This window comes from Schistocerca americana, chromosome 9 (genome assembly GCF_021461395.2).
Source record: "Schistocerca americana isolate TAMUIC-IGC-003095 chromosome 9, iqSchAmer2.1, whole genome shotgun sequence".
NCBI classification, from domain to species: domain Eukaryota; kingdom Metazoa; phylum Arthropoda; class Insecta; order Orthoptera; family Acrididae; genus Schistocerca; species Schistocerca americana.
Window position 1 is genome coordinate 219,647,707 of NC_060127.1, and position 12,873 is coordinate 219,660,579.

The window sequence follows — 12,873 nt, forward strand, 5'->3', positions numbered from 1 at the left end:
GAGGACTGTCACTCTAACTTTCTATGATTTGAACCTCTCCTGTGAGTCCAGTTTTAGATTCCGATGCTTCACTTCAGGTTTACTGTATCCCTTGGACCTTCTTATTGACGATGAAACACAGAAATTGCATCCGAATTTAATAGAAAAGTCACAATGCCGACTTAAGAACAAGAGGACTGACACCCTAAGTTTCTATGATTTGAACCTCTCCTGTGAGTCCAGTTATAGCTTCCGATGCTTCACTTCAGGTTTACTGTATCCCTTGGACCTTCTTATTGACGATGAAACACTGAAATAGCGTCCGAATTTAATACAAGAGGCACAATGCCGACTTAAGTAAAAGAGGTCTGACACTCTAACTTTCTATGATTTGAACCTCTCCTGTGAGTCCAGTTTTTGTTGCCGAGGCTTCACTTCAGGTTTACTGTGTCCCATGGATCTTCTTATTGACGATGAAACACAGAAATTGCATCCGAAATTAATACAAAAGGCACAATGCCGACTTAAGTACAAGAGGACTGACACTCTAAGTTTCTATGATTTGAACCTCTCCTGTGAGTCAGGTTTTAGTTTCCGATGCTTCACTTCTGGTTTACTGTATCCCTTGGACCTTCTTATTGACGATGAAACACAGAAATTGCATCCGAATTTAATACAAAAGGCACAATGCCGACTTAAGTACAACAGGACTGACACTCTAACTTTCTATGATTTGAACCTCTCCTGTGAGTCCAGTTTTAGATTCCGATGCTTCACTTCAGGTTTACTGTATCCCTTGGACCTTCTTATTGACGATGAAACACAGAAATTGCATCCGAATTTAAAAGAAAAGGCACAATGCCGACTTAAGTACAAGAGGACTGACACCCTAAGTTTCTATGATTTGAACCTCTCCTGTGAGTCCAGTTATAGATTCCGATGCTTCACTTCAGGTTTACTGTATCCCTTGGACCTTCTTATTGACGATGAAACACAGAAATTGCATCTGAATTTAATACAAAAGGCTCAATGCCGGCTTAAGCATAAGAGGACTGACACTCTAACTTTCTATGATTTGAACCTCTCCTGTGATTCCAGTTTTAGATTCCGATGCTTCACTTCAGGTTTACTGTATCTCTTGGACCTTCTTATTGACGATGAAACACAGAAATTGCATCCGAATTTAATACAAAAGGCACAATGCCGACTTAAGTACAAGAGGACAGACACTCTAACTTTCTATGATTTGAACCTCTTCTGTGAGTCCAGTTTTAGAATCCGATGCTTCACTTCAGGTTTACTGTATCCCTTGGACCTTCTTATTGACGATGAAACACAGAAATTGCATCCGAATATAATACAAAAGGCACAATGCCGACTTTAGTAAAAGAGGACTGACACTCTAACTTTCTATGACTTGAACCTCACCTGTAAGTCCAGTTTTAGATTCCAATGCTTCACTTCAGGTTTACTGTATCCCTTGGATCTTCTTACTGACGATGAAACACAGAAATTGCATCCGAAATTAATACAAAAGTCACAATGCCGACTTAAGTACAAGAGGACAGACACTCTAACTTTCTATGATTTGAACCACTCCTGTGAGGCCTGTTTTAGATTCCGATGCATCACTTCAGGTTTACTGTATCCCTTGGAACTTCTTGTTGACTATGAAACACAGAAATTGCATCCGACTTTAATACAAAAAGCACAATGCCGAATTAAGTACAAGTGGACTGACACTCTAACTTTCTATGATTTGAACCTCTCCTGTGAGTCCAAGTTTAGATTCCGATGCTTCACTTCAGATTTACTGTATCCCTTGGACCTTCGTATTGACGATGAAACACAGAAATTGCGTCCGAATTTAATACAAATGGCACAAAGCCGACTTAATTACAAGAGGACTGACACTCTAACGTTCTATGATTTGAACCTCTCCTGTGAGTCCAGTTTCTGTTGCCGTGGCTACACTTCAGGTTTACTGTATCCCTTGGACCTTCTTATTGACGATGAAACACAGAAATTGCATCCGAAATTAATACAAAAGGCACAATGCCGACTTAAGTACAAGAGGACTGACACTCTAAGTTTCTATAATTTGAACCTCTCCTCTGAGTCCAGTTTTAGATTCCGATGCTTCACTTCAGGTTTACTGTATCCCTTGGTCCTTCTTATTGACGATGAAACACAAAAATTGCATCCGAATTTAATACAAAAGGCAAAATGCCGACTTACGTACAAGAGGACTGACACTCTAACTTTCAATGATTTAAACCTCTCCTGTGAGTCCAGTTTTAGAGTCCGATGCTTCACCTCAGGTTTACTGTACACCTTGGACCTTCTTATTGACGATGAGACACAGAAATTGCATCCGAATTTAATACAAATGCACAATGCCGGCTTAAGTACAAGAGGACTGACACTCTAACTTTCTATGATTTGAAACTCTCCTGTGATTCCAGTTTTAGATTCCGATGCTTCACTTCAAGTTTACAGTATCCCTAGGACCTTCTTATTGACGATGAAACACAGAAATCGCATCCGAATTCAATACAAAAGGCACAATGCCGACTTAAGTACAAGAGGACTGACACTCTAACTTTCTATGATTTGAACCACTCCTGTGAGGCCTGTTTTAGATTCCGATGCATCACTTCAGGTTTACTGTATCCCTTGGAACTTCTTGTTGACGATGAAACACAGAAATTGCATCCGACATTAATAGAAAAGGCACAATGCCGAATTAAGTACAAGTGGACTGACACTCTAACTTTCTATGATTTGAACCTGTCCTGTGAGTCCAGTTTTAGATTCCGATGCATCACTTCAGATTTACTGTATCCCTTGGACCTTCTTATTGATGATGAAACACAGAAATTGCATCCGAATATAATACAAAAGGCACAATGCCGACTTTAGTAAAAGAGGACTGACACTCTAACTTTCTATGACTTGAACCTCACCTGTAAGTCCAGTTTTAGATTCCGATGCTTCACTTCAGGTTTACTGTATCCCTTGGATCTTCTTATTGACGATGAAACACAGAAATTGCATCCGAAATTAATACAAAAGTCACAATGCCGACTTAAGTACAAGAGGACAGACACTCTAACTTTCTATGATTTGAACCACTCCTGTGAGGCCTGTTTTAGATTCCGATGCATCACTTCAGGTTTACTGTATCCCTTGGAACTTCTTGTTGACGATGAAACACAGAAATTGCATCCGACTTTAATACAAAAGGCACAATGCCGAATTAAGTACAAGTGGACTGACACTCTAACTTTCTATGATTTGAACCTCTCCTGTGTGTCCAAGTTTAGATTCCGATGCTTCACTTCAGATTTACTGTATCCCTTGGACCTTCGTATTGACGATGAAACACAGAAATTGCGTCCGAATTTAATACAAATGGCACAAAGCCGACTTAAGTACAAGAGGACTGACACTCTAACGTTCTATGATTTGAACCTCTCCTGTGAGTCCAGTTTCTGTTGCCGTGGCTTCACTTTAGGTTTACTGTATCCCTTGGACCTTCTTATTGACGATGAAACACAGAAATTGCATCCGAAATTAATACAAAAGGCACAATGCCGACTTAAGTACAAGAGGACTGACACTCTAAGTTTCTATAATTTGAACCTCTCTTCTGAGTCCAGTTTTAGATTCCGATGCTTCACTTCAGGTTTTAATGTATCCCTTGGACCTTCTTATTGACGATGAAACACAGAAACTGCATCCGAATTTAATACAAAAGGCACAATGCCGACTTACGTACAAGAGGACTGACACTCTAACTTTCAATGATTTAAACCTCTCCTGTAAGTCCAGTTTTAGAGTCCGATGCTTCACCTCAGGTTTACTGTATACCTTGGACCTTCTTACTGACGATGAGACAGAGAAATTGCATCCGAATTTAATACAAAAGCACAATGCCGGCTTAAGTACAAGAGGACTGACACTCTAACTTTCTATGATTTGAACCTCTCCTGTGATTCCAGTTTTAGATTCCGATGCTTCACTTCAAGTTTACTGTATCCCTTGGACCTTCTTATTGACGATGAAACACAGAAATTGCATCCGAATTTAATACAAAAGGCACAATGCCGACTTAAGTACAAGAGGACTGACACTCTAACTTTCTCTGATTTGAACCTCTCCTGTGAGTCCAGTTTTAGATTCCGATGCTTCACTTCAGGTTTACTGTATCCCTTGGACCTTCTTATTGACGATGAAACGCAGAAATTGCATCCGAAATTAATACAAAATGCACAATGCCGACATAAGTACAAGAGGACTGACACTCTAAGTTTCTATGATTTGAACCTCTCCTGTGAGTCAGGTTTTAGTTTCCGATGCTTCACTTCAGGTTTACTGAATCCCTTGGACCTTCTTATTGACAATGAAGCACAGAAATTGCGTACGAATTTAATACAAAAGGCACAGTGCCGACTTAAGTACAAGAGGACTGACACTCTAACTTTCTATGATTTGAACCACTCCTGTGAGTCCAGTTTTAGATTCCGATGCTTCACTTCAGGTTTACTGTATCCCTTGGACCTTCTTATTGACGATGAAACACAGAAATTGCATCCGAATTTAATAGAAAAGGTACAATGCCGACTTAAGTACAAGAGGACTGACACCCTAAGTTTCTATGATTTGAACCTCTCCTGTGAGTCCAGTTATAGATTCCGATGCTTCACTTCAGGTTTACTGTATCCCTTGGACCTTCTTATTGACGATGAAACACAGAAATTGCATCTGAATTTGATACAAAAGGCTCAATGCCGGCTTAAGTACAAGAGGACTGACACTCTAACTTGCTATGATTTGAACTTCTCCTGTGATTCCAGTTTTAGATTCCGATGCCTCACTTCAGGTTTACTGTATCTCTTGGACATTCTTATTGACGATGAAACACAGAAATTGCATCCGAATTTAATACAAAAGGCACAATGCCGGCTTAAGTACAAGACGACTGCCACTCTAACTTTCTATGATTTGAACCTCTCCTGTGAGTCCAGTTTTAGATTACGATGCTTCACTTCAGATTTACTGTATCCCTTGGACCTTCTTATTGACGATGAAACACAGAAATAGCGTCCGAAATTAATACAAAAGTCACAAAGCCGACTTAAGTACAAGAGGTCTGACACTCTAACTTTCTATGATTTGAACCTCTCCTGTGAGTCCAGTTTTTGTTGCCGAGGCTTCACTTCAGGTTTACTGTGTCCCATGGTCGTTCTTATTGACGATGAAACACAGAAATTGCATCCGAAATTAATACAAAAGGCACAATGCCGACTTAAGTACAAGAGGACTGACACTCTAAGTTTCTATGATTTGAACCTCTCCTGTGAGTCAGGTTTTAGTTTCCGATGCTTCACTTCAGGTTTACTGTGTCCCTTGGACCTTCTTATTGACGATGAAACACAGAAATTACATCCGAATTTAATAGAAAAGGCACAATGCCGACTTAAGTACAAGAGGACCGACACGCTAAGTTTCTATGATTTGAACCTCTCCTGTGAGTCCAGTTATAGATTCCGATGTTTCACTTCAGGTTTACTGTATCCCTTGGACCTTCTTATTGACGATGAAACACAGAAATTGCATCCGAATTTAATACAAAAGTCTCAATGCCGGCTTAAGTACAAGAGGACTGACACTCTAACTTTCAATGATTTGAACCTCTCCTGTGATTCCACTCTTAGATTCCGATGCTTCACTTCAGGTTTACTGTATCCCTTGGACCTTCTTATTGACGATGAAAGACAGAAATTGCATCCGAATTTAATACAAAAGGCACAATGCTGGCTTAAGTACAAGAGGACTGTCACTCTAACATTCTATGATTTGAACCTCTCCTGTGAGTCCAGTTTTAGATTCCGATGCTTCACTTCAGGTTTACTGTATCCCTTGGACCTTCTTATTGACGATGAAACACAGAAATTGCATCTGAATTTAATACAAAAGGCACAATGCCGACTTAAGTACAAGAGGACTGACACTCTAAGTTTCTATGATTTGAACCTCTCCTGTGAGTCAGGTTTTAGTTTCCGATGCTTCACTTCTGGTTTACTGTATCCCTTGGACCTTCTTATTCACGATGAAACACAGAAATTGCATCCGAATTTAATACAAAAGGCACAATGCCGACTTAAGTACAAGAGGACTGACACTCTAACTTCCTATGATTTGAACCTCTCCTGTGAGTCCAGTTTTAGATTCCGATGCTTCACTTCAGGTTTACTGTATCCCTTGGACCTTCTTATTGACGATGAAACACAGAAATTGCATCCGAATTTAATAGAAAAGGCACAATGCCGACTTAAGTATAAGAGGACTGACACCCTAAGTTTCTATGATTTGAACCTCTCCTGTGAGTCCAGTTATAGATTCCGATGCTTCACTTCAGGTTTACTGTATCCCTTGGACCTTCTTATTGACGATGAAACACAGAAATTGCATCTGAATTTAATACAAAAGGCTCAATGCCGGCTTAAGCGTAAGAGGACTGACACTCTAACTTTCTATGATTTGAACCTCTCCTGTGATTCCAGTTTTAGATTCCGATGCTTCACTTCAGGTTTACTGTATCTCTTGGACCTTCTTATTGAGGATGAAACACAGAAATTGCATCCGAATTTAATACAAAAGGCACAATGCCGACTTAAGTACAAGAGGACAGACACTCTAACTTTCTATGATTTGAACCTCTTCTGTGAGTCCAGTTTTAGAATCCGATGCTTCACTTCAGGTTTACTGTATCCCTTGGACCTTCTTATTGACGATGAAACACAGAAATTGCATCCGAATATAATACAAAAAGCACAATGCCGACTTTAGTAAAAGAGGACTGACACTCTAACTTTCTATGACTTGAACCTCACCTGTAAGTCCAGTTTTAGATTCCGATGCTTCACTTCAGGTTTACTGTATCCCTTGGATCTTCTTATTGACGATGAAACACAGAAATTGCATCCGAAATTAATACAAAAGTCACAATGCCGACTTAAGTACAAGAGGACAGACACTCTAACTTTCTATGATTTGAACCACTCCTGTGAGGCCTGTTTTAGATTCCGATGCATCACTTCAGGTTTACTGTATCCCTTGGAACTTCTTGTTGACGATGAAACACAGAAATTGCATCCGACTTTAATACAAAAGGCACAATGCCGAATTAAGTACAAGTGGACTGACACTCTAACTTTCTATGATTTGAACCTCTCCTGTGAGTCCAAGTTTAGATTCCGATGCTTCACTTCAGATTTACTGTATCCCTTGGACCTTCGTATTGACGATGAAACACAGAAATTGCGTCCGAATTTAATACAAATGGCACAAAGCCGACTTAAGTACAAGAGGACTGACACTCTAACGTTCTATGATTTGAACCTCTCCTGTGACTCCAGTTTCTGTTGCCGTGGCTACACTTCAGGTTTACTGTATCCCTTGGACCTTCTTATTGACGATGAAACACAGAAATTGCATCCGAAATTAATACAATAGGCACAATGCCGACTTAAGTACAAGAGGACTGACACTCTAAGTTTCTATAATTTGAACCTCTCCTCTGAGTCCAGTTTTAGATTCCGATGCTTCACTTCAGGTTTACTGTATCCCTTGGACCTTCTTATTGACGATGAAACACAGAAATTGCATCCGAATTTAATACAAAAGGCACAATGCCGACTTACGTACAAGAGGACTGACACTCTAACTTTCAATGATTTAAACCTCTCCTGTGAGTCCAGTTTTAGAGTCCGATGCTTCACCTCAGGTTTACTGTACACCTTGGACCTTCTTATTGACGATGAGACACAGAAATTGCATTCGAATTTAATACAAATGCACAATGCCGGCTTAAGTACAAGAGGACTGACACTCTAACTTTCTATGATTTGAACCTCTCCTGTGATTCCAGTTTTAGATTCCGATGCTTCACTTCAAGTTTACTGTATCCCTTGGACCTTCTTATTGACGATGAAACACAGAAATTGCATCTGAATTTAATACAAAAGGCACAATGCCGACTTAAGTACAAGAGGACTGACACTCTAACTTTCTCTGATTTGAACCTCTTCTGTGAGTCCAGTTTTAGATTCCGATGCTTCACTTCAGGTTTACTGTATCCCTTGGACCTTCTTATTGACGATGAAACACAGAAATTGCATCCGAATTTAATACAAAAGGCACAATGCCGACTTAAGTACAAGAGGACTGACACTCTAACTTTCTATGATTTGAACCTCTCCTGTGAGTCCAGTTTTAGATTCCGATGCTTCACTTCAGGTTTACTGTACCCTTGGACCTTCTTATTGACGATGAAACACAGAAATTGCATCCGAATTTAATAGAAAAGGCACAATGCCGACTTAAGTACAAGAGGACTGACACCCTAAGTTTCTATGATTTGAACCTCTCCTGTGAGTCCAGTTATAGATTCCGATGCTTCACTTCAGGTTTACTGTATCCCTTGGACCTTCTTATTGACGATGAAACACAGAAATTGCATCTGAATTTAATACAAAAGGCTCAATGCCGGCTTAAGTACAAGAGGACTGACACTCTAACTTTCTATGATTTGAACCTCTCCTGTGATTCCAGTTTTAGATTCCGATGCTTCACTTCAGGTTTACTGTATCTCTTGGACCTTCTTATTGACGATGAAACACAGAAATTGCATCCGAATTTAATACAAAAGGCACAATGCCGGCTTAAGTACAAGACGACTGTCACTCTAACTTTCTATGATTTGAAACTCTCCTGTGAGTCCAGTTTTAGATTACGATGCTTCACGTCAGATTTACTGTATCCCTTGGACCTTCTTATTGACGATGAAACACAGAAATAGCGTCCGGAATTAATACAAAAGTCACAAAGCCGACTTAAGTACAGGAGGTCTGACACTCTAACTTTCTATGATTTGAACCTCTCCTGTGAGTCCAGTTTTTGTTGCCGAGGCTTCACTTCAGGTTTACTGTGTCCCATGGACCTTCTTATTGACGATGAAACACAGAAATTGCATCCGAAATTAATACAAAAGGCACAATGCCGACTTAAGTACAAGAGGACGGACACTCTAAGTTTCTATGATTTGAACCTCTCCTGTGAGTCAGGTTTTATCTTCCGATGCTTCACTTCAGGTTTACTGTATCCCTTGGACCTTCTTATTGACGATGAAACACAGATATTGCATCCGAATTTAATAGAAAAGGCACAATGCCGACTTAAGTACAAGTGGACCGACACGCTAAGTTTCTATGATTGGAACCTCTCCTGTGAGTCCAGTTATAGATTCCGATGCTTCACTTCAGGTTTACTGTATCCCTTGGACGTTCTTATTGACGATGAAAGACAGAAATTGCATCCGAATTTAATACAAAAGGCACAATGCTGGCTTAAGTACAAGAGGACTGTCACTCTATCTTTCTATGATTTGAACCTCTCCTGTGAGTCCAGTTTTAGATTACGATGCTTCACTTCAGATTTACTGTATCCCTTGGACCTTCTTATTGACGATGAAACACAGAAATAGCGTCCGAATTTAATACAAGAGGTACAATGCCGACTTAAGTAAAAGAGGTCTAACACTCTAACTTTCTATGATTTGAACCTCTCCTTTGAGTCCAGTTTTTGTTGCCGAGGCTTCACTTCAGGTTTACTGTGTCCCATGGACCTTCTTATTGACGATGAAACGCAGAAATTGCATCCGAAATTAATACAAAAGGCACAATGCCGACTTAAGTACAAGAGGACTGACACTCTAAGTTTCTATGATTTGAACCTCTCCTGTGAGTCAGGTTTTAGTTTCCGATGCTTCACTTCAGGTTTACTGTATCCCTTGGACCTTCTTATTGACGATGAAACACAGAAATTGCATCCGAATTTAATACAAAAGGCACAATGCCGACTTAAGTACAAGAGGACTGACACTCTTACTTTCTATGATTTGAACCTCTCCTGTGAGTCCAGTTTTAGATTCCGATGCTTCACTTCAGGTTTACTGTTCCCTTGGACCTTCTTATTGACGATGAAACACAGAAATTGCATCCGAATTTAATACAAAAGGCACAATGCCGACTTAAGTACTAGAGGACTGACACTCTAACTTTCTATGTTTTGAACATCTCCTGTAAGTCCAGTTTTAGATTCCGATGCTTCACTTCAGGTTTACTGTATCCCTTGGACCTTCTTATTGACGATGAAACACAGAAATTTCATCCGAATTTAATACAAAAGGCACAATGCCGGCTTAAGTACAAGAGGACTGACACTCTAACTTTCTATGATTTGAACCTCTCCTGTGAGGCCAGTTTTAGATTCCGATGCATCACTTCAGATTTACTGTATCCCTTGGACCTTCTTATTGACGATGAAACGCAGAAATTGCATCCGAAATTAATACAAAATGCACAATGCCGACATAAGTACAAGAGGACTGACACTCTAAGTTCCTATGATTTGAACCTCTCCTGTGAGTCTGGTTTTAGTTTCCGATGCTTCACTTCAGGTTTACTGAATCCCTTGGACCTTCTCATACAATGAAGCACAGAAATTGCATACGAATTTAATACAAAAGGCACAGTGCCGACTTAAGTACAAGAGGACTGACACTCTAACTTTCTATGATTTGAACCACTCCTGTGAGTCCAGTTTTAGATTCCGATGCTTCCCTTCAGGTTTACTGTATCCCTTGGACCTTCTTATTGACGATGAAACACAGAAATTGCATCCGAATTTAATAGAAAAGGCACAATGCCGACTTAAGTACAAGAGGACTGACACCCTAAGTTTCTATGATTTGAACCTCTCCTGTGAGTCCAGTTATAGATTCCGATGCTTCACTTCAGGTTTACTGTATACGTTGGACCTTCTTATTGACGATGAAACACAGAAATTTGCGTCCGAATTTAATACAAAAGGCTCAATGCCGGCTTAAGTACAAGAGGACTGACACTCTAACTTTCTATGATTTGAACCTCTCCTGTGAGTCCAGTTTTTGTTGCCGAGGCTTCACTTCAGGTTTACTGTGTCCCATGGACCTTCTTATTGACAATGAAACACAGAAATTGCATCCGAAATTAATACAATAGGCACAATGCCGACTTAAGTACAAGAGGACTGACACTCTAAGTTTCTATGATTTGAACCTCTCCTGTGAGTCAGGTTTTAGTTTCCGATGCTTCACTTCAGGTTTACTGTATCCCTTGGACCTTCTTATTGACGATGAAACACAGAAATTGCATCTGAATTTAATAGAAAAGGCACAATGCCGACTTAAGTACCAGAGGACCGACACGCTAAGTTTCTATGATTTGAACCTCTCCTGTGAGTCAAGTTTTAGATTCCGATGCTTCACTTCAGGTTTACTGTATCCCTTGGACCTTCCTATTGACGATGAAACACAGCAATTGCATCCGAATTTAATACAAAAGGCTCAATGCCGGCTTAAGTACAAGAGGACTGACACTCTAACTTTCTATGATTTGAACCTCTCCTGTGATTCCAGTTTTAGATTCCGATGCTTCACTTCAGGTTTACTGTATCCCTTGGACCTTCTTATTGACGATGAAAGACAGAAATTGCATCCGAATTTAATACAAAAGGCACAATGCCGGCTTAAGTACAAGAGGACTGTCACTCTAACTTTCTATGATTTGAACCTCTCCTGTGAGTCCAGTTTTAGATTACGATGCTTCACTTCTGATTTACTGTATCCCTTGGACCTTCTTATTGACGATGAAACACAGAAATAGCGTCCGAATTTAATACAAAAGGCACAATGCCGACTTAAGTAAAAGAGGTCTGACACTCTAACTTTCTATGATTTGAACCTCTCCTGTGAGTCCAGTTTTTGTTGCCGAGGCTTCACTTCAGGTTTACTGTGTCCCATGGACCTTCTTATTGACGATGAAACACAGAAATTGCATCCGAAATTAATACAAAAGGCACAATGCCGACTTAAGTACAAGAGGACTGACACTCTAACTTTCTATGATTTGAACCTCTCCTGTGAGTCCAGTTTTAGATTCCGATGCTTCACATCAGGTTTACTGTATCCCTTGGACCTTCTTATTGACGATAAAACACAGAAATTGCATCCGAATTTAATACAGAAGGCACAATGCCGACTTAAGTACTAGAGGACTGACCCTCTAACTTTCTATGTTTTGAACCTCTCCTGTGAGTCCAGTTTTAGATTCCGATGCTTCACTTCAGATTTACTGTATCCCTTGGACCTTCTTATTGACGATGAAACACAGAAATTGCGTCCGAATTTAATACAAAAGGCACAATGCCGACTTAAGTACAAGAGGTCTGACACTCTAACTTTCTATGATTTGAACCTCTCCTGTGAGTCCAGTTTTTGTTGCCGAGGCTTCACTTCAAGTTTGCTGTATCCCTTGGACCTTCTTATTGACGATGAAACACAGAAATTGTATCCGAAATTAATACAAAAGGCACAATGCCGACTTAAGTACAAGAGGACTGACACTCTAAGTTTCTTTGATTTGAACCTCTCCTGTGAGTCAGGTTTTAGTTTCCGATGCTTCACTTAAGGTTTACTGAATCCCTTGGACCTTCTTATTGACAATGAAGCACAGAAATTGCATACAGATTTAATACAAAAGGTACAGTGCCCACTTAAGTACATGAGGACTGACACTCTAACTTTCTATGATTTGAACCTCTCCTGTGAGTCCAGTTTTAGATTCCGATGCTTCACTTCAAGTTTACTGTATCCCTTGGACCTTCTTATTGACGATGAAACACAGAAATTGCATCCGAATGTCATACAAAAGGCACAATGCCGACTTATGTACAGGAGGACTGACACTCCAACTTTCTTTGATTTGAACCTGTCCTAAGATTCCAGTT